The sequence below is a fragment of the Grammomys surdaster genome, unplaced genomic scaffold, assembly GCF_004785775.1.
Source record: "Grammomys surdaster isolate TR1022 unplaced genomic scaffold, NIH_TR_1.0 126553, whole genome shotgun sequence".
NCBI classification, from domain to species: Eukaryota; Metazoa; Chordata; class Mammalia; order Rodentia; family Muridae; genus Grammomys; species Grammomys surdaster.
This window is the reverse complement of record NW_021621345.1, coordinates 71,620-94,425: the sequence shown is the minus strand read 5'-3', so window position 1 is coordinate 94,425 and position 22,806 is coordinate 71,620. Positions and strand designations below refer to the sequence as shown.

The 22,806-nt window shown below is 39.8% G+C and overlaps 1 long non-coding RNA gene across 1 annotated transcript; it reads left to right on the top strand.

Annotated features, from left to right (window-relative positions):
• The first annotated feature begins 6,121 nt into the window (after positions 1-6,121).
• On the top strand, positions 6,122-11,188 carry LOC114615095. The gene is made up of 3 exons (XR_003710434.1): positions 6,122-6,267; positions 9,854-9,927; positions 11,090-11,188. It is a non-coding gene; the product is annotated as an uncharacterized LOC114615095 (long non-coding RNA).
• Positions 11,189-22,806: the final 11,618 nt, after the last annotated feature.

The following is a 22,806-nucleotide window of genomic DNA, read 5'->3' as shown; positions in this document are numbered from 1 at the left end:
AATCTAAGGTAATTGTTTGAAGAAACAATTTTCTGTATGCATCAGAGTGACTGTAGTCAATTTTAGGTAATACAAGCCATTGGGAAAACATTAGTGAAATGGTTCAAATAAAAATGGTGATTGAAGAGTATGTAAGACAGGAGAATAACGACCTATCTCCCTTTCTTAAGGAAAAGTTTCACAGTACATAAAGAAGAAAATACTTGAGACAGTCCATGACTGAAAGCCTGGGAGATTTGCAAATTAAAGAAAAAATCATTAAAATGATGAGATCTCTGAACTTTGCCATACATAGGGATGAAAGATACTTGAAAACTACAGAAGAATACCCAAAAATAGTTACTTTCTATTTCATAGAACTAAAATTTGTATAAAAAGGAGATTAAGAGGACTTCTAGGGAAAGGTATATATTTAGATATTTTTGACTTGTGACTCCTTGGATGACCAAGGAGAGTTAAATTCAAAAGAATATTGGAAAACTTGCAGGAAGTAGTAGGAAGTGTCAGAGAGATGACAACACAGTTAGGAGCACAGGGCACCATTTGCTGTGGGGAAGAAGGAATAATATCATCAGAGAAAAAGTGCAGAGAACACTAGCCTTAGTCCAATGAACTCCTTAACTTCTACTGCTCCATCACAGTTGTGTGTTATCTGCAGATATGGTAACTCAAGTACAGCCAATTACTTGACTTCTGCAATATTTTTTTTTCCTACATGGGTAATATCTGGAAGCTTTGAGACTCTAAGGCAGATTTGTACATTCACTAAGATACACTGTTCCAGTGTAAATATACTTTTTCTGAACTTACACCCCAAATCCTTTGAACTGGTAGTGTATGTGTATGTTTCAGATTCTGGGAAAAAATTGTCTATAGTGAACACAGTGCTATGAGAGCAACCTCTTGACTGACCAGAACTCAGTAACAACTCAACTGATTTTAAAAAAAAAAAAGAAAAGATTTTAGCTCACTATTCCCAAATGTGGAAGATTCCATTTAGAGACTAGAAAAAATTCACTCTAAATTTTTGTCTGTATTTATTTTTTTATATTAAATGTATTTTAATATTATATTTACTTTTTATTGCTAGATGTTTTTTTCTTTGTTCTTCTCGCATACAATACATCCCAAACTACAGCTTCCACTCCCTCCACTCTTCCCAGGTTCTCCACTGACCCTGTCTTCCAGATCTACTTACTGATCCTCCATTTCTCCTCAGAAAAGAGCAGCCCCCCACCTGGGATATCAGCCAAAACCAACATAGCAGAATGCAATAATACTAGGCACAGTCTCTCATATCAAATCATGATGAGGCAATTCAGTAGAAGGAAACAGGTCCTAAGTGTAGACAAAGGAGTCAGACATACCCACACTACCACTTTTAGGAGTCCTACAAAACTCTAACCAAACAAGCATAACAAATATGCAAAGAATCTAGTGCAGACATCTACTCAGGCTTTGTGACTGACTCTTCATCTCTGTGAGGCCCTGTGAAGCTCTGACTAGATGATTCTGTTCTCTTACACGGATATGTTCTCTGGAATTCTTGACACCCTGGCTTCGTCAATTCTTTCTCTCCCTCTTCTGTGAAATGTTTGGCTGTGCATCTCTGCAGGTGCTCCTATCATCTTCCCTAAGAAATCGCTTTGATGACAATAGGCTATGCACAAATCTATGAGTTTAGCAGAATACTGTTAGGACTAATTTTATTTACACTTTCCTTTTTGACCAGTAATGTTTGGTTCTGTGCTAGATTTCTGGACTATCCAGCTTCCATTTCCTGACTTTCCAGGCAGTATTGTGTATGGAATCCTTCCTGTGTCATTGGCTTCAAGGGAGACCAGTCATTAGTTGGCCACTCTCACAAGTTGTGAGCCACCATTGCCTAAGTATATTTTCTAATTGGGACAGGTTGTAGGTCAAATATTTTGTGGAGGTTGGTGTCTCAGGTTTGCCACTTAAAGCCCTGTGTGGTTACAAAGATGGAGGTTAAAGCTCCATATACTCCATTACTAGCAGTTCATGCTAGGGTCACCCTTATAGGTTCCAGGAAGTTTCCAGTGCACTGCACTTTCATATACCCCTTCAAGGATGGGGGTTGTTCCATCTATTTGCTTAAAACTTCATGATGTCACATTTTTTACACCTGAGTAGTACTCTATTTTGTGAGTGTGCCACAATTTCTTTATACTTTCTTCAGTTGAGGATCATCTAGGTTGTTTCCAGTTTGTAGCTATTATAAACAATGCCACTATGAATTTAGGTGACCTAGTGTCCTTATGGTAGGATGGAGCATCCCTTTATATATGTCCATCGCTGATATGTATAGCTGGGTCTTTAGGTAAGTCTATTGCTCATTTTCTGAGAAATCACTATGTTGATTTTCATAGTGGCTGTATAAGTTTGCAGTCCCACCAGTAATAGAGGAGTGTTTCTCTTGTTCCACACTCTCACTAGCATGAGTGGTACTTATGTTATTGACCATAGCCATTCTGATAGGTGTAAGATGGAACCTCAAAGTAGTTTTGATTTACATTTACCTGATCAGTAAGGATGTTGAACATTTCTTTAAGTGTTTCTTAGTTGAGTGTTTCTGTGGTTTAGGTATGAGTGTAATTGTGGCCTCATAGAGCCAGTTAGGTAGCATTCCTTCTGTTTCTATTTTGTGGAATAGTTTAAAGAGAGTTGGCATTAGGTCTTCCTGGTAGGTCTGATAGAATTCTGCACTAAAACCATCTGGTCCTGAGCTTTTTTTGGTTGGGAGACTTTTAATGAATGCTACTATTTCTTTACGGTTTATAGGAGTGTTTAGATGGTTTTTCTGATTCTGATTTAACTTTGGTATCTGGTATCTGTCTAGAAAACAGTCTATTTCATCCAGATTTTCCAGTTTTGTTGAGTACAGGCTTTGGTATTAGGATCTGATGATTTTTTGAATTTCCTCGGTTTTTGTTGTTATGTCTCCTTTTCAGTTCTGATTTTTTAATTTGGATAGTGTCTCTGTGCCCTCTGGTTAGTATGTCTAAGGGCTTAACTATCTTGTTGATTTTCTCAAAGAATCAGCTCCTGGTTTTGTTGATTCTTTGTATAGTTCTTTTTGTTTCTACTTGGTTGATTTCATCCCTGAGTTTGATTATTTCATGCTGTCTATTCCTCTTGGGTGTATTTGCTTGTTTTTGTTCTAGAGCTTTCAGATGTGCTGTCAATCTGCTAGTGTATGCTCTCTCCAGTTTCTATTTGGAGCCACTAGAGCTATGAGTTTTCATCTTAGCACTGCTTCCATGAGGTATGTTGTGCCTTTCATTGAATTCTAAAAAGTCTTTAATTTCTTTCATCATTTCTTCCTTCACCAAGTTATCACTGAGTGTTGTTCAGCTTCCATGTGTATGTAGTTTTTCTATTGTTTTGTTGTTATTAATGAGTACCTTTAGTCCATGGTATTCTCATAGGATTCATTGGATTATTTCAATCTTCTTGTAGCTGTTGAGTCTTGTTTTGTGACAGATTATACGGTCAGTTCTGGAGAAGGTTCCATGAGGTGCTGAGAAGATGGTATATTCCTTTTTTGAGGATGAAATGTTTTGTAAACATATGTTAAATCCATCTGGTTCAAAACTTCTCTTAGTTTCACTGTGTCTCTGTTGTGTTTCTGTTTCCATGATCTGTTCATTGTTGAGAATGGGGTGTTGAAGTCTCCCACTATTATTGTGTGAGGTACAATGTGTACTTTGAGTGTTAGAAATGTTTCTTTTATGAATGTGGGTGCCCTTGCCTTTGGAGCATAGATGTTCAGAATTGGGATTTCATCTTAGTAGATTTTTCCATTGATGAGTATGAAATGTCCTTTCTTATCTTTTTTGATAACTTTTGGTTGAAAGTCAATTTTATTCCATAGTAGGATGGCTACTACAGTTTGTTTCTTGGGACCGTTTTCTTGGAAAACAGTTTTCCAGCCTTGTACTCTGAGATTATGTCTGTCTTTGTCACTGAGGTGGTTTTACTGTATGAACAAAAATGTTGGGTCCTGTTTATGTAGCTAGTCTGTTAGTTTATGTCTTTTTATTGGGGAATTGACTCCATTGATGTCAAAAGATAGTAAGGAAAAGTGATTGTTGCTATTGTTGTTAGAAGTGTAATTATGTTTATATGGCTTTCTTGTTTTTGGTTTGTTAAAAGATAATATTCTTGTTTTTTTTCCAGGGTGTAGTTTCCCTTATTGTGTTGGGGATTTCCATTTATTAACCTGCATAGGGCTATATTTGTATATGTATTGTGTAAACTTTTTTGTCATGGAATATCTTGTTTTCTCTATCTATGTTAATTGATAGTTTTGCTGGGTATAAAAGCCTGGGATGGCATTTATGTTCTCTTAGAGTCTGCATGACATTTGCCCAGGATCTTCTAGATTTTATAGACTCTGGTGATGAGTCTGGTTTATTTCTGATAGGTCTGCCTATATATGTTACTTGACCTTTTTCCCCTACTGCATTTAATATTCTTTCTTTGTTTTGTGCATTTTGTGTTTTGATTATTATGTGATGGGAGGAATTTCTTTTCTAGTCTGGAAAAAGGGATAACATTTGAAATGTAAATAAATAAAAAACCCACAAGGGGAAAAAAAAGAAAAGAAAAAAATGTAATTCTCAACAACTAGAAGATCAGAGTTTGTTATAAGAGTAAGAGAAACTGATCTAAAAATTTTCAACATTATTAGAATAATGTATTTGTTTATGTATGGGACATATGTTAATAATTACATATGTGTATTTTATGAATGTATAGTTAGTATAATTATCCTTAGAGTATATAATTTTTTGAATCACATTAATCCCTTAAGTATGTTCCCTTGATTATAATTAAAACCATATTTTCTTATATAGAGTCAGAGTACAATCAATAAGTTGAAAAGAGTTGAATGATTTGCTTCTATCTTATATTCTTGAAATGTACTAAAGACTATGAGCACAAAGTTTTGGGTTCTCATTTCATGCATGATGATAGCTAGCTGTGTATCTCAATTACATTCCTCCCTTCTCTGCAATTTATTCATGTGTATATAGACAAAATTTAAGTAAATTTCAAACTATACAGGGAGACTAATTTGCTGATCCAAATTTATAAGTGATTTAAACTGCATTGACAGTCTTTTAACCTCTGTCAGACATCATATTTTCTTTTATTACTTTCAATTTTTGAGTTATTTTTGACATAACTGCCACTCTTTGTTCACTGTTACACAGAAGAGAGCATTTGCATATTGCTCCCTAGGGAGGTTCTTGCCCTGCTAGCCTGAAATAAAAGCACAACTGTCCTCTTGCCTTCACTGATGACTCTCCTAAGTTCATCTCCACAAAAATGATGAGTTCTGTCCAGTTCCTGTTTCTCCTAGTGCTCTGGATTGAAATGCATTAACAGTCCTTTTTAATCCTGTTATTCTCCCTTCAGTCTCCACATTTTGTTTTATTAATTTCATTGTTTGAGTTATTTTTCACTTTCAAGAAGCCCATACATCTGTCCCCTCTATGTACTCTGCTATACAGTGCAGAGCATTTGTATATTGCTCCCTAGAGAGATCCTTGCCCTTCTGGCCTGAGATAAAATCTCAACTGTCCTCTTGCTGATCACTCTTCTGAGTTCATTTTCTCAAAATGATGAATCCTGCCCAGTTCCTGTTTCTGCTGGTGCTCTGGATTCAGGGTAAGGAGGGATGGAGGTAATAGAGTTCCAGAAGCCAGGAACCTCGCCCTTACCCTCACCCCCTACCTTTCCCCACCTGCACAATGTCCCCTGCAGCCTGGCAAACACAAGCTCCTGCTTGGCAAGCAGTGTATAGCAGGAAAACCATAACTCAAGCAGTGTACCATATCTTTTAAAGAATAGCAGGTGGATCATAATTCAAGGCAGTGTACCGTATAGACCATGACATGTTCAAGGCACAGGCCGAGAAGATTCTGTACTTTCCCACTACCTGGCCCCTCTTACCCCCTCCCCTTGTAAAGCATGTTATAAAAAAACATTTCATGTTCAAATACATGACTCTTGACAAGCAACTATTTGCTTGAGTCCTTTCTCTCTCCCGCCCGTTCTTCTTTCAGGTTGTGGTCCTTCTCGCCCCCATGAATAACTAGGACCCGCCGGTCGGGTCAAGTGGTGCCCAGACGTGGAGCTCGAGGCACGGATTCCTCCGAACGGACCCTCATTGAGAAGTGGCCACGACATCAAGATTGAGTGAGACAGCGATCCTCCCCCGCGACCTATCGTCCTCGGGTAAGTTTCATTTTCATTCCATCCCATAAGAATGGGCCATTCATTGTCTAAGGAGGCGGCCTTCATACAGGACCTCAAACATGCACTCAGAGAGAGAGGAATAAGGGTTAAGAAAAAGGATCTTATAAGTTTTTTTATCTTTATTGATGAGAAGTGCCCTTGGTTTATGATTGATGGTCCTACCATCCTTCCCAAGAAATGGCAGAAGGTAGGTCGTGAATTAAATGAGAAAATTAAAACTGAAGATGATGTAATTGTTTCTGCAACAATTTTTTCCTTTTGGGGTATTATTAGAGATATTATTGAAGATGCAGATAAAGATACAGGGAAGCGACAACTTTTGTCTGTTGCTGAATTTTGCTTGTCACAATCTCGGCTTAATTCTACCTGCCCATCTCATCAGCCCTCTAGGCCTCCGTCTCAGGCTCCTGTTTCTTTTACTCTCATAGATATTCCCCCTGAACAGGTTCCCCCTCCTTCTGATCCGCCTCGCCTCTATCCAGATTTATCTTCTTCTGATTCCTCTCCACAGGTCTTTCAGCCTCCATCTTATAATTCTTCAGCAGTTTCTGATTCACAGACTCCCTCTCCCACTCACATTTGCAATCCTGTATTGTAGAAGTCTGCCTCCCCATGCCCTGCTGCTAAACGTCATTTTTCTTCTTCTCTGCCGCTCTCTCGACAGACTCCCCCGGCTGCTCTCTCCGAGCCACAGCCTCTGGAATCTGGTGATGCTGTCATCCTTGAAAAATACAGCCCTGACTGGTCTCCTCCTATGGCACCTTCTGCTCCTTCTTCCATGCCTTCCTTTTTAACTTTCCCTGCCACTTTGCCTAATTCTCTTTCTGACATGTGAGATCGCCTCTCCTTTCAAGTTCGTGAATTGACGGACATTCTCCGCCTTCAAAAACAAATTTCCCATCTTAAGGTCCTTTGTTCTTCCTCCGTTCCCTCACAAGATTCCCTGCATTTAGCCTTTCCTGTAACCTGATCCCAGGTTCCTTCTTCACAGACACCTGCAGCCACAGTTTCTGAGTCTCAACAAACCCCACCGCTTCCCCCTGCTACATGGTCGGGTGGAGCCTGGCGGCCCTCCCCCGCCGCTGTGCCGGCCGGACCCCCCCCTTCTCATCTTGCTCCTGCTTCTTTTTCGTGCCCCTCCTGCAAGCCCCCCCGGAAAGCCCCCCCCCCCCCCCCGCCTTCAGTCCGAGACTGAGGCTGATTCCTCTGAGAACGAGCCCAATTCAGACATTGAAAATGAAAGTGATAAGGATGATTCTACAAGTGATCTCACAGTTTTCAAAAAACTTTGTTTTAAATATCTTGAGAAGCTGAATTTTGCCGTTAGGAATTATGGCCCTAATGCCCCCTTTACTCTTTCCCTTCTTGAGAGTCTTGGCGGGGGTGGGTATTTAACTCCTAATGAATGGCTCACTGTAGCCCAGTCCGTTCTGATTCAGGGACAGTTCCCTTCTTGACAGACAGATTGGACTGATCGCTGCTGCTTTTAGTTCTGCTGACCTTATTATTTCCTTGGTAAATGCTTCTCTCAAGGCTATCCATAATACCAGCGAACCTAATTATCAACAATGCTGGATTTGTTTTTCACCTACTACTCCCTTCTATGAGGGGATAGCTATCCTCTCCCCTCCCATTTTTACCAATGATGGCAATAGACTCCTTGGGACTCGTTCGCCTGAAGGAGGTCTTACTCTTAGCTCCATTTCAGGAATAGGCCTTTGTCTTTTGGGACCCTTCATGCTCACCCCTAGGGACTTGATTCCGGTCTGTAACCAGACAATGATCCTTAATGATACTTTTTTATATACTTTGGCACCTAATGGTACATATTTTGCCTGTGCTTCTGGTTTGACTCCTTATATATTTAATCCCAGTTTTTTACATTTTAAAGATTATTGTATAATTGTTACCATTCTTCCACATATTTTTATACACGATCCAGAGTCCTTTCTTAATATTATAAATCAAGGATCTTCTTTGAGAACCAAGAGAGAACCCCTGACTGCCCTTACCTTGTCTGTTATATTAGGAATTAGTGCCATTGGTGCAGGCACGGGTATAGCTTCCTTGGTGACTTCCAATAATCACTATCCTCATCTCCAATCCCTCATTGATAAAGATTTAAATAATTTGAGGGAAGGAATACAAGATCTTAAGGACTCTGTGGCCTCCCTTTCTGAGGTGGTATTACAGAACAGGAGAGGACTTGACCTTGTCTTCCTTAAGGAAGGGGGTCTCTGCGTGGCCCTCAGAGAAGAGTGTTGCTTTTACTCCGATAAGACAGGCCTTGTCCAAAATAGCCTGGACAAGGTCAAAAGGAGTTTAGAAGAAAGAAAAAGAGCTAGAGAACAGCGAGAGTCATGGTATCAAAACTGGTTCTCTACCTCTCCTTGGCTCACCACCCTGTTGCCTAGTATATTAGGACCCTTTGTTGGCATTCTTTTGCTTCTCTCGTTTGGCCCCTGGGCCTTTAATCGTCTTACAAGTTTTGTTAAGAACCAGGTTGATTCTGCCATCAAGAAGACGGTTGAAGTTCATTACCATCAGCTAAAAATTGAAGAAGATCCAGAAGTGACTCCGCAGGAGACTGACACAGCTGCCAGCTCCCCTGCCTCCCCCTATGGTCAACCCCTAGACTTCCACGCCCTCCAGAAGGGTTCCTGGTATGCCTGGCTTTGCCCTCGTTTCTCTCGCTAGAGAGCTTGGCCTCTTGATCACCCCAACAAAAATTGGCTTTTTCCTAAACCAAGGCCGCCCTTGATGTGGCCACTAACACTGGGGAGCCTTCCTATATGACAATATTACACCCCAAACTGACAAATGGCTGGTAACGTGAACATTTACAAGGGACTAGGATGGCTGTGAGTTAGCCCAATGACGGGATTATTGTAGGTCCACTTCCCAGGGGCCCACCCAATGCAGCCGAAAAGGAGTGCGTGGTGCTGGGAGTGGGTGCAGCCTACATGGCCTAAGACAGGGCGCTCACCCTCCTTTCACCCACCTCGAGGTCCCTTGATGTTGCCCATCATTGACAGCCTAAAGCCTTCGACCATCGATGTGACTCCTCTCACATCCATGTGTTGGGGTTGTGAACTTGTCTAAGACCCCCCATAATTTGACTTCCAAATTCAAAATTCACATAGTTGGGATTGATCATAAGACGCCTTCTCTACTAAACAGAGAAGGGGGAGATGCCAGAAGCCAGGACCCTCGCCCTTACCCTCACTCCCTACCTTTCCCCACCTGCACAATGTCCCCTGCAGCCTGGCAAACACAAGCTCCTGCTTGGCAAGCAGTGTATAGCAGGAAAACCATAACTCAAGCAGTGTACCATATCTTTTAAAGAATAGCAGGTGGATCATAATTCAAGGCAGTGTACCGTATAGACCATGACATGTTCAAGGCACAGGCCGAGAAGATTCTGTACTTTCCCACTACCTGGCCCCTCTTACCCTCTCCCCTTGTAAAGCATGTTATAAAAAAGCATTTCATGTTCAAATACATGACTCTTGACAAGCAACTATTTGCTTGAGTCCTTTCTCTCTCCCGCCCATTCTTCTTTCAGGTTGCGGTCCTCCTCGCCCCCATGAATAACTAGGACCCGCCGGTCGGGTCAATGGAGGACAATGGCAAAGAAAGGTAATCTCTGGATGCCTATGTGTGTTGTCCATTTGTGATGGGATAGGTCACAATCTCCAGGACAGCCATGTGAGATTTTGATACACTCTAATGGAACAGTAGCTGTGCTAATATTAAGATTCTGACGTAGATTGGATGGAGTGGTATAGACTCTGATAATTAGAACCTTTGAATCACTTGTTTTGTGAAAAAGCAATTGATATATAATATTTTTAAATCTCAAAAATTGCCAGGATCTCACTTGAAAGGAATAACATCAAAGATTTCACAAAGATTGCTCAGGAAGTTTGCATATGACTTTACACTATTATATTATAACTTCAGAAACTAGTGGTGATGTTGTGATGACCCAGATTCCACTGTCTTTGTTGCTTACCATTGGACAACCAGCCTCCATCTCTTGCAAGTCAAGTCAGAGTCTTTTATATACTAATGGAAAGACATATTTGAGTTGGTTATTACAGAGACCAGTCCAGTCCCTAAAGTACCTAATCTATCAGGTGTCCAAAGTGGATGCTGGAACTTCTGACAGGTTCAGTGGCAGTGGATCAGAGACTGATTTTACACTTAAAATCAGCAGAGTGGAGGCTGAGGATTTCGTAGTTTATTACTGTGTGCAAACTACCCATTTTCCTCACATAGTGATACAGACTCTAACAAAAGCTTACTTGCCTAAGGCAGTCCAACTGACAATGTGCTGCTTGACTGGAGAGGAGCAGAGCACTCTGTGTGTGTGAGAGGAGGGGCTGAGAAACATGAGTAATTGCAACTGACAGCTTTGGCTATACTCATCTGCCTGGATGAGTGGTTTATATAGATCTCAAATGTCACCAGTTTCTGGTCCTTCTTATAAAAGTCATTGTGTTGCCTCTGCATTAGTAGAATTTCATCTCATTAATCTTGGTGATTCTTACTGAGTTTAACTGTTTTTCATTGATTCTTTGAGCTTCATTTCTATTGCTTTCTTATAGTGAAGTGTGAGTGTTAAATTCTCATTCACATTTTCAAATGCTTAGACGTGTATCTTTTTAACTGTTTAAGTGGACAGGAGCATTATTTTAAATGTCTTTTAAAATAATTATGTAGACTTTTTTCCCTAATGGACAGTGAAACCAGAAATTCAGTATATTCCTTTAGAGATTTACTTTTATTTCTTTTTCAGTGTTTCTTCTGTTTTGCTGGGGCAGACTCCTAACTGGTCTGCTCCTGTGAGGACACCATATACTGACCCATCCCAGAGGTCTGCTCCCATGAAGACACCATATCCTAACCTATTCCAGAGGAACAACTGTATTCAGAGCAGCAGAGGAACCACTGCACTCAGAACAGCAGAGGAATCACTGTACTCAGAGCAACAGAGGAATCACTGTACTCAGAGAAGCAGAGAATCCCCTGCAGACAGAGCAGATGAGGAAGTTGGATCCTCAGGAGCTCTAACATGCCTAGGATCATAGGATTTCAAGAACCCAGAGGCAGCCTGAGTCCTAGGAGCTCTTCCACCCAGGAGCTCAGGATCACAGGATCACAGTGACATCTGGACTCTGAGGAGTTTTGACACAACCAGGATCACAGGAGAGACAGTCTCCAATCAGAGAAAGTGAGTGCAGGTAGCACTAGAGATAACCAGATGGCCAAAGGCAAGCAGAAGAACATAAGCAAGAGAAACCAAGGTTACCTGGCATTATCAGGACCCAGTTCTACCACCATAGCAAGTCCTGGACACTCCATCACACTTGAAAAGCAGGCTTCAGATTTAAAAATCACTTCTCATGATGATTTTAGAGGACGTTAAGAAGGACATAAATAATTCCCTTACAGAAATACAGGAGAACACAGGTAAACAGGTAGAAGACCCTAAAGAGGAAACACAACAATCCCTTAAAGAATTGCAGGAAAACACAACCAAACATGTGAAGGAATTAAGCAAAACCATCCAGGATATAAAAATGGAAGTAGAATAAATAAAGATATACCAAAGGGAGACTACACTGGAGACAGAAAACCTAGGAAACAGACCAGCAGTCAAGATGCAAGCATCAAGAACAGAATACAAGAGATAGAATAGAGAATCTCCTGCACAAAAGATGCCACAGAAAACCACTGACACTCTGTCAAAAAAAATGCAAAATGCAAAAAGCTCCTAACACCAAACATCCAGGAGTAATAAGGATATACCTAAGACATGTATAAAGGCAGACCTATAATAATTATACCATACTTCACACCAAAGACAATAAAAGCCAGGAGATCCTGAAGTGATATTATACAGATCCTAAGAGAATTACAAATGCCAGGCCAGATTACTATACCCAGCAAAACTCTCAATCACTATAGATGAAGAAACCAAGATATTCCATGACAAATCCAAGTTTGCACAATATCTTTCCACAAATGCAGCCCTACAAAAGATAATAGATGGAAAACTCCAATACAAGGAGGGGAAACTTCAAACTAGAAAAAGCAAGAAAGTAATCATCCAACAAGCCCAAAAGAAGATAGCTACACAAACATAATTCCACCTCTAATAACAAAAATAGCAGGAAGCAAAAATCATTTTTTCTTAATATATCTTAACATCAATAGACTCAATTCCCCAATAAATAATGTAGACTAACAGACTGGATATGTAAACAGAACCCAGTATTTTACTGCATACAGGAAATGCACCTCAGTGATAAAGACAGACACTACTTTAGTGAAAAAATATGGAAAACAATTTTCCAAGCAAATGGTCCCAAGTAAGAATCTGGAATAGCCATTCTAATATCGAATAAAATCAATTTTCAACCAAATCTTATCAAAAAAGATATGGAAAGACACTTCATGCTCATCAAAGGAAAAATATCCCAAGATGAACTCTCAATTCTGAACATCTATGCTCTAAATGGAAGGGCACTCACATTCATAAAAGAAACTTTACTAAAGCTCAAAGCACACATTGCACCACAGACAATAGTATTGGGGGACTTCAACACACCACCCTCAGCAATGGACAAATCATGGAAACAGAAACTAAACAGAGACAAGGCGAAACTAACAAAAGTTATGAACCAAATGGATTTAACAGATATCAATAGAACATTTCATCCTAAAACAAAAGAATATACCCTTTTTTCAGCACCTCATGGTACCTTCTCCAAAATAGAACATATATTTGGTCACAAAACAGGCCTTAACAGACACAAAAAGATTGCCTCCTATCAGATCACCATGGATTAAGGATGGTCTTCAATAATGACAAAAACAATAGAAAGCCCCTATACATGTGTAGACTGGACAACCCTCTACTCAATGATAACTTGATGAAGAATGAAATAAAGTAAGGAATTAAAGACTTTTTAGGATTTAATGAAAATGAAGGCTCTTCATACTAAAATTTATGGGACTTAATGAAAGTAGTGCTAAGAGGAAAACTCATAGATCTAAGTACCTACAAAAAACTTGAAAGAACATACACTAGCAATGTGACAGTACACCTGACAGCTTTAGAAGAAAAGTAAGCAAATACACTCAAGAGGAGTAGATGGCAGGAAATACTCAAGCTCACTGCTGAAGTCAACCAAGTAGAAACAAAAAGAACTATACAAAGTATCAACCAAACCAGGAGCTGGTTCTTTGAGAAACAGAAACTCCAAAATATAACAAGGATACATGCTCCACTATATTTATAGCAGACTTATTTATAATAGCCAGAAGCTGGAAAGAACCCAGATGTCCTTCAACAGAGGAATGGATACAGAAAATGTGCTACATTTACACAATGGAATATTACTTAACTATTAAAAAGAATGAATTCGAGAAATTCTTAGGCAAATGGATGGAACTACAGAATATCATTCTGAGTGAGGTAACCAAATTACAAAAGAACACACATGTTATGCACTTATTGATAAGTGGATATTAGCCCAAAAGCTTAAAATACCCAAGATACAACTCACAGACCCCATGAAGCTCATGAAGAAGGAACACCAAAGTGTGAGTTCTTTGGTCCTTCTTAGAAGGAGTAACAAAATACTCATGGGAGCAAATATGGAGACTAAGTGTGGGACTGAAACTGAAGGAGAGGCTGTCCAGAGACTGTTCCACCTAGGTATTCATTCCATGTGTAGTCACCAAAGGCAGATGCTGATGTGGATGTCAGGAAGTGAATGCTGACAGGAGCCTGATATAGCTATTTCCTTAGAGGTCTGCCAGAGTCTGACATATTCAGAGGCAGATGCTCACTGCTAACCATTGAACTGATCAAGGGGTTCCCAATGAAGGAGGAGTTAGAGAGAAGAGTGAAGGAGCTGAAAGGCTCTGCAGCCCCATGAGGAGAGCAACAATGCCAACTAACCAGTGCTCCCAGGGTCTAAACCACCAGCCTCAGACCACATAGGGAGAGACCCATTGCTCTAGCTATATATGTAGGGGAAGATGGCCTTGTCATGCGTAGGTGGGAGAGGAGATCCTTGGTTCCATGAAGGCTGGATGCCGAGTGTGGGGGAATTCGAGAGTGGGGAGGTGGGAGTGGGGAGTGGGTGGGGGTATATCCTCATAGAAGCAGGCGGAGGGGGGATGCGATAAGGTGTTCCTGGGTGAGGGAAATGGGGTAAGGTGATAACATTTGAAACGTAAATAAAATATCCAATAAAAAATTAATTAAAAAAGAAAAATAAAAACAAACTATTTAATTCTTTATGTTAATCTTTGTAATTCTGGCATAATTGCTCTGGGCTGGCCCCATGAATGGGTTGAAGAGTGGATATAAGGAACAGGTAAAGGGACAGATGATTAAGACACCAAGACTGGGATGCTTTTCAATTCTAATCGACTAACAATCAGAAAATTTCTTTATTTATACAATTCAAAAATATTCTCGGTTTCAAGAAATACAGATCCTATCATTTCGTCCTGGGCACACTTTTCTACTATGCTCATGGTTTTAGGTTAAACAGATTAAAAAAACCTTTATTATCATCAACTCCATATCCTTATTCTTTTTTTGTTATTATCATTAATTCATTAATCTTTTTATTATAGTCCAGTTACTGTCTCCCTCCCAATCCACTCTCCAACAGTTCCTCATCCAATTCCTCCTCCCCAGTCTCCAAGAGGATGTTCCCATGCCACCACATCCTACCACACCCTGCCAAGCCTCCACATTCCCTGGGGCCTCAAGTCTCTCTAGGGTTAGGTGCATCATCTGTCATTTAGGCTACACAGGCAATCCTCTGCTGTGTCAGGCAAATCTCGAGCCCAAGTCACGCGGGGGCCGCCCGGGCAGGGACACGGGCCAGCGCCCATGTGCCCGCACGCAGATGTCAGGGCAGCGGTGGTCTCTAGTGCTACGACTCAGCTAGAGCGGGAGGGACTCAGGCTCTGAGAAACTGTGGCTACAGTGGCATAGGGCTCGGGCGGGCAAGAGTGCAGCACTTCCCAGCCTGCGAACCGAGGGTGTGAGTTGAGGCAGTCTGGTGGAACTGGAGCGAAGAAGCAGTGTGGCGGCTCTCAAGAGGAAGTGTCCGGCAGCCGCTAGAACAAAAGACTTATCTCTCCCACTCCCGCCATTCCATGTGGGTTTTGGCTTATGCAATGAGTCCAAGATTTCAAGAGACATGTGGAGTTAAACATGTCTGGATTTATTGTCACGGCGGTGGGTTTGGATGGTGTGGAGCTTTCCCGAAACACGTCGGAAGGTGTTTGTTTATATATCAGAAGCGGGGGAGAAGGGCGGGGCCAGGGAAATCTTGAGGCAGAGACTTGTTCTCCCCGCCTTCTACTTGGCACATGGAGACCTCCTGGCAGGGCTCTGGGGGTGTGGCCGAAAACCCAGGATTTTATAGTCCCACAATGCTGTATGTGCTAGGGCTTTGGACCAGCTTGTATATGCTGACTGGTTGGTGACTCAGTGTCTGAGAGATCTTGGGTGTCCTGGTTTGTTGAGAATACTGGTCTTTTAATGGGATTGCCCTCCTCCTCAACTTCTTCTAGCTTTTCCTCAATCCAACCACATGACTCCATTGCTTCAGATCATTGGTTGGGTGTAATTATCTGCTTCTGTTTCAGTCAGCTGATTGTTTGACCTCTTGGAGGGCAGCCATGCTAGGTTCCTGTCTGTATGTGCATCGTAGCATCAGTAATCGTGTCAGGCCTTTGAGCCTCCCCATGAGATGGGCCCTAATCTGGGCCAGCCACTGGATCTCCTTTCCCTTAGTCTCTTCTCCAGTTTTGTCCCTGCAGTTCTTATAGACAGGAACAATTCTGGATCAGAGTTTTTTGACTGTGCGATGACTGCCCCATCCCTCCACTTGATGCCCTGTCTGTCTACTGGAGGTAGGCTCTACAAGTTCCCTCTCCCTACTGTTGCTCGTTTCATCCAGGGTTCATCCCTTTGAGACTTGAGATTCTCTCATGTCTCATTCATTCTTGTGGCCCTTGGGGTTTCACTCCTGGTCCCCCCAATACCTGGTCATGTTCTCATTTTTTTCCCTGCATCTCCTGCTCTCCTCTCCCACCCAGTTCCATTCCTCCTTCTGCTCTCTGCTTTCTTCTCCCTCCCAAGTGGGATAGAAGCCTTCTCACTTGTGCTCTTCGGCTTGTTAACTTTCTTGAGTTCTATGGATTGTGTTCTAGGTACTCTGTAATTTCATGGGTAATATTTACTTATTAGTGAATGTATACTATGCGTATTCTTTTGTGTCTGAGGTACTTCACTCAGAATGTTTTCTAGTTGCATCCACTTGCCTACAAAACTCATTATGTCCTTGTTTTTAATAGCTGAATAGTACTCCACTGTGTAAATGAACCACATTTTCTGTATCCATTCTGTTAGAGACATCTGGGTTGTTTTCAGCTTCCAGATATCACAAATAGGGCTGCTATGAACATGGTGGAGGATGTGCCCATGTGGTGGCATGGTGGAGCATTTTTTTGGGTATATGCCACAATGTCTTGGTCTTCAGGTAGATCCATTTCCAATTTTCAGAGATACTTTCTGATTGATTTCTAGAAAGTTTGTACCAGTTTGCAATCCCATCAGAAGTGGAGTAGTGTTCCTTTTTCTTTCCATTCTTCCCATCATGTGCTGTCATTTGAGTTTTTGATCTTAGCCATTCTGATTGGTATAAGGTGAATTTCAGGTTTGTTTTGATTTGCATTTCCCTCATCAGAAAGGACTATGAACATTTCTTTAAGTGCTTCTTGGTCATTTGAGATTTCTCTTTTTGAATTCTCTATTTTGTTCTATACCCCATTTTTTGATTGGGTTGTTTGATCTGTGGTGGTTGGCTTCTTGAGTTCTTTATATATTTTGGATAGTGTTAGTGAAGATCTTCCCCAGTCTGTAAGTTGCTGATTTGTCCTATTGACTATGTCTTTTGCCTTACAGAGGCTTTTCAATTTCATGAGGTCTCATTTACCAATTCTTGCTCTTAGAGCCTGAGCCATTGTAGTTTTATTTAGAAAAATTTCTCTTGTGCCCATGAATTTGAGGCTCTTTTCCACTCTCTCCTCTACTACATTCACTGTATCTACTTTTATGTTGAAGTCCTCGATCGCCATATCCTCATTCTTAATATTCTACAACTCATTTTAACTTAAGCAATCAATCAAGCAAGCAAGAATTTAGCAGCCTGTTCTGCTGGCAGCACCTTGCAGTTTCAAGATCCTTAAATAGAACATCTGAGTCAATGCAGGTGACTCACACTTCTTTAAGCAGTATATTATTATCTTTTAATGGTCAATCATATTATTTACAGATTTGACTAAGCCTGAGAGTTCAGGCTTAGGAATTATTGTAGTTCTTATTTGTAATCTTATAAGAATCTGTTTAATAAAGGAATTGTTTTGTTTCTATAATAATTTACATTACAATAATGTGGTATAAATCAATCTTTTTCAAGAATGACAAATCCTAATACTTTATTCTTTTTGCATTCTTTTATATAATTCTTGATCACCTATACATTGTATATTATCTTAGTCATTCTAGCTTTTGTTGCTGAGTTCTTACTAGTGATTTAGTATGTCTTTTATCTTACAGGGAATAATTTTAAGAAATTTTACATATACTGTAAAAGGAGTTCTGTACTATGATCTGTTGTCATTTGCCCTGTCCTCTTGAACTTTGTCAGCCTCTTCTGAATTGAAACTATTCTAATTATTTTACTTCATGAACTTTCTTAGGGGCAGATAACAATCTTCAAGGCACAGGGAAGAGTCCCAAGTAGGCTCAACTATGATTACCTCCTTGAGAGCAGGAATAGTGCATTTAGGACTTTCTTAGGGGAATTCAGAAATAATTTTTCCAGAGAAGACATGACTGAATCCTTGTGTAAATAGCCCCCAAGAGTGTAACATCCAGAGACTCAAACTGATAATAAATGATGTCAGGTCAGCAATCACAGCATGTGGCTGAGCTTTGCTGGTACTTTGTCAAAAAAAGCTATTCTCTCTTCATGACTTCCACCCTTTGCCTAGGAAATGAGTGTGCCAAGTAATTGTTAGCTTTACAAGTTTTATTGATGGTTTTCTCAAGGAAATGTCCAAAAAGTAGCCTGGCAACTGAAAGTTGTACTTAGTATTCATTGTACATGCTATTATAGTCTGTGTAATTCTTCAATTGTCATCAACATCAACAAAGCCTGAAAGTGTCCCAGTGGCCAATCCTTTGAAATCTGCAGTTTTCTCACCTATTAAGATGTGGTTCTTCTAAGGTTCTGTGTTACCTTCACTCAAAGGCAGGTTTGGGGCAGGATATCATTGTGTTTGAATCTTTTGCAGGTTTGTCCACTGTTTCTCAATCTGTGGAGAATCCACATTATTCTGTGTCTTAGGGTGCCTGTAGGATTATAGATGGACAATGATGCTTTAGTGAATGAGAATGTAATACAGACTGGATGCCCTCTATGAAGAAGTGAAAGACTGAGAATTTTACAACAGCTCGCCTCAGTGCTTGTGAGGGAAGATTCAGCAGTAACAAAGATATCTGTGACATCTATAGGACCTATAGGAAAATAGCTTTTGCTTAAATACTCTGACAGGTACAGCAGTTGCTTTTGCATGGAAGTTGTTCTCATACAGTAAATTAAGGTACAGACTCAGAGCACTTCCAGTCCTTCTTGCAATGCTATGTGATTTGTTTAAGTACCTTAGTATCTTCATGATGTCTCCTTTCACTGCAGTGGTTTTTCTATATACTCCAACTGAACAGTATATATTCTTCACCCTAAGTTTTATGTAAGGTCAAGCATAACAGGCACCTCTCATCAGTTATTGTCCTGGATGTTTCTAGAGTCTATGTGGATGCAATCATAAATCAATGAATCTGTCTCTCTGTCTCTATCTATCTGTCTATCTATCTATCTATCTATCTATCTATCTATCTATCTATCTGTCATCTATCAATCATCTTTTTTTCTTTCTTTCTCAATTTCTTTGTCTCTTTCTCAGCAATTACACACAGACACACACACACACACACACACACACACACACACATACCATTTCACTGTTTCTATCTCTTATCCTCTTCTACTCATGCTGACCTCATCTTCCCAGTTGGTCTTCCTTCTACTTTCATGCTTTTTCTTACAGAGAGCCAAAGATTCTTATGATCATGACTGCAATGCAAGTCTAGTCATTTCCTTTAGGAAGTCATTTCTTTAAACAAACCTGCCCTGTCATTTATTGAAGAGTTTCTTTGCTTTTCTCCTTCCTTTCATTCTCTATGTAATCCTCTTTCACTTCTTTTATCCAGACCTCCCTCTATTCTTTCCACCTAGCCTTCCCTCATCCTCACTATCACTGATTTAAAAAAGTAGTTTTTCTCAACAATTAAAGACTTCTGTAAAGGCCATCCAGAGATTGCCCTACCTGGGCATACATCCCATATATCATCACCAAAGCCAAACACTACTGTGAATGCCAAGAAGTGCTCGGTGACAGGAGCCTGATACAGCTGTCTCCTGAGAGGCTCTGCCAGACCCTGACAAGTACAGAGGTAGATGCTTGCTGCCAAACGTTGGACTGAGCATGGAGTCCCCAATGGAGGATTTAGAGAAAAGACTAAAGAAGATGAAGGGCTTTGCAACCAACCCCATAGGAAGAACAGCAATATCAATCAACCAGACCCCCCAGAGCTCCTAGGGACTAAACCACCAACCAGAAAGTTCACATGGAGGCATGCCTGGCTCCAGCTGCATATGTAGCAGAGGATGGCTTTTTTGGGCATCAGTGGGAGGAGAGGCCCTTGGTCCTGTGAAGGTTATATGCCCCAGTGTAGGAGAATGCAAGAGTAGGAGGTGGGAGTGGGTAGGTGGGTGGGGGAAGACTCTCATAGAAGCAGGGGAGAGGGGGATGGAACAGGGAGTTTCTGAAGGGAGGACTGGGAAAGGGGATAATGTGAAATTTAAATAGATAAAATATTTAAAAAAGAATTTCTGTAGAAATGTGGGTTTCTGTTCATTATTATTACTTAACAAGAGTCCAACATTCAAATGTTCAAGTAATGCTTTCTTAATTGAATGAGCAACAGATTCTCCAAAACATAATGAACATGGGTGACAAATACTGAAAAAGACTGGAGCATGTCATGAATTTTCCTGAATATTGAGACTTATATCCAACATGGAGTCATGCATGTTACAGCAAGAACTTCGGAAAATATAGACAGTGTTTCAGTTGAGGAACATGAATTTTTCTGCAAAATAGTGGGGAAACAGAACTGATATTTTTTATTTCATGTTACAGGAAAACAGTGAATTTAACAACTTTTGGGGGGTAATTGTATACTATTGATGTGCATATGCACACACCATATTAACAGAAAAATAGAATACAAACAGATATATAATACATAAAGAAAATATTTGAGGATCTCAATGAAGCAAAAATTTTCATACAATAAAAAAAAGGGCCATCAGCAACTTACTTTTATTATCTGATCATCAAGAAACAACACCAGAGTGAGTGAACCTTAATGAGCAAAAAACCTTAACAAATTTTATCATAATATTTTATAAGTTGGTTTCAGAACATACCCTATTCTTTTTAGCAAAAGGGACATGGTCTAAAATATAAAATATGGTACACAACAATATAAATATTACAATTTTAAAAAGTACAATTGTATATTTGTATCTTTTTTGAACCAAAAACAAAATTAAGCATTAATTGAAGAAATGGATATATTAAAGAAGTATGTAAATAATAAACTCTGATCAGGAAATAGAGTAAGATATAATAAAGAAGAACATTTAATTTGTAAAAATTAAATAAAAATAAAAATAAAAATAAAATCAAGAAACATGATTCTCACATAGTTCTTGTTCTGCACATCATGGATTATCTTTTTACATTCAGGTCTCCTGGAATCTTTAGTTGACTGTATCATGCGTTATAGGTTAAATCACTGTCTAAACAACTATATTATATTCAGTGTCATATGCTTGCTGCTTAAATTTATATCTCTGTTTTGAGGGCTTATTTGTATTTTTTATTTTTTTTTCGGTTTGTTTGTTTACTTGGTTGTTTTTTTGCCAGAATAACTTTAATTTTTTAAATAAGATATTTTTCAAAAATAAAATACATTATTGATGCATATTTGATGTGAGAAATTCAGATGCATTTAATATAAACAACATGATGAGCATGATAGTCACTACAGTCACTGCTGTGATTGTCCCTCAGCTACAAAGGTTTCAATCCATCCCATTAAGAGATTCATTCTGCTTCTTTGTCTACATTCATTTTTTATAGGTAGACAAAATTTCATCTTTATTTGAAAAAATATCCATTTTAAGATTGTGATAATGCACTTGTGTATTTATTGTACTCTGAAGCATTTTGGTGTTAACAGTTTGGGTGAATGAATTCTATACAACAAAGACTATGCCATTTCCTCCATCTTGGCTCCATATTTGTCCTTGCATTTTTATTAAACAGGAAACTTTTTGGGACAAAAGTTTTGTGGCTTGCTTAGTCTCCTTATCCCTTCACCTGGGAAGGTCAAGACCTAGGAAGTCTTGACTGGCAACAAGAGCATGCCTTTTCAAGTTCCATATTCTCAGTGTTAGGAATCTTTGCTAAGGTCACTGCATGGACTCCTAAAAGTTTCCCCCTCCCAAGATCTGAGCCTTCCTTGACAATCTTCCAAAGGCTCCTCCAACCTTATGCAGATTTCCATTTATTCTCCTGGCCCTCTAGGACTCTTTCTTATCTCTCCCCATATCTGAGTTTGTCCTGTATTCTCCTCCCCATTCTCTCTCCCACCCAGTTCCCTCACTCTGCCTCCTATGAATATTTTGTTAACCCTTCTAAGTGAGATTCAAGAATCTTTCTTGGGCCTTCCTTCTTGTTTTGCTTTTTTTGGCAGCTATGGGGTATATCATAGGTAATCTGTATGTTATGGCTAATATCCACTTATCGTTGAGGAAGCATGTCCTTTTGGGTTGGAGTTGCATCATATGGGATGACATTTTCTAGTTCCATCCATTTGACTACAGAGTTCATGAAGTTTTTTTTTTTTCAAAGTACCTGAATAGTATTCTTTTGTGTAAATGCAACTTATTTTCTGCATCCATTTTTTTTTGTTGAGGGATATCTTAATTCATTCCAATTTCTGGCTATTTTGAATAAATCTGCTATGAACATAGTGGATCACGTGTCTTTACACTATGATAGAGCATCTTTTGGGTATATGCCCAGGAGTAGTATAGTTGGGATTTCAGGTAGAACAATTTCTAATTATCTGAGAATCCATCAGATTGATTTCCAAAGTGATAGTACAAGTTTGAAATTCCACCAGCAATGGAGGAGTGTTCCCTTTTTTCACATCCTGGCTACTGTGTACTGTCACCTGTGGGCTTAGACTTTTCAAAACGTACTTTATTCATGGTT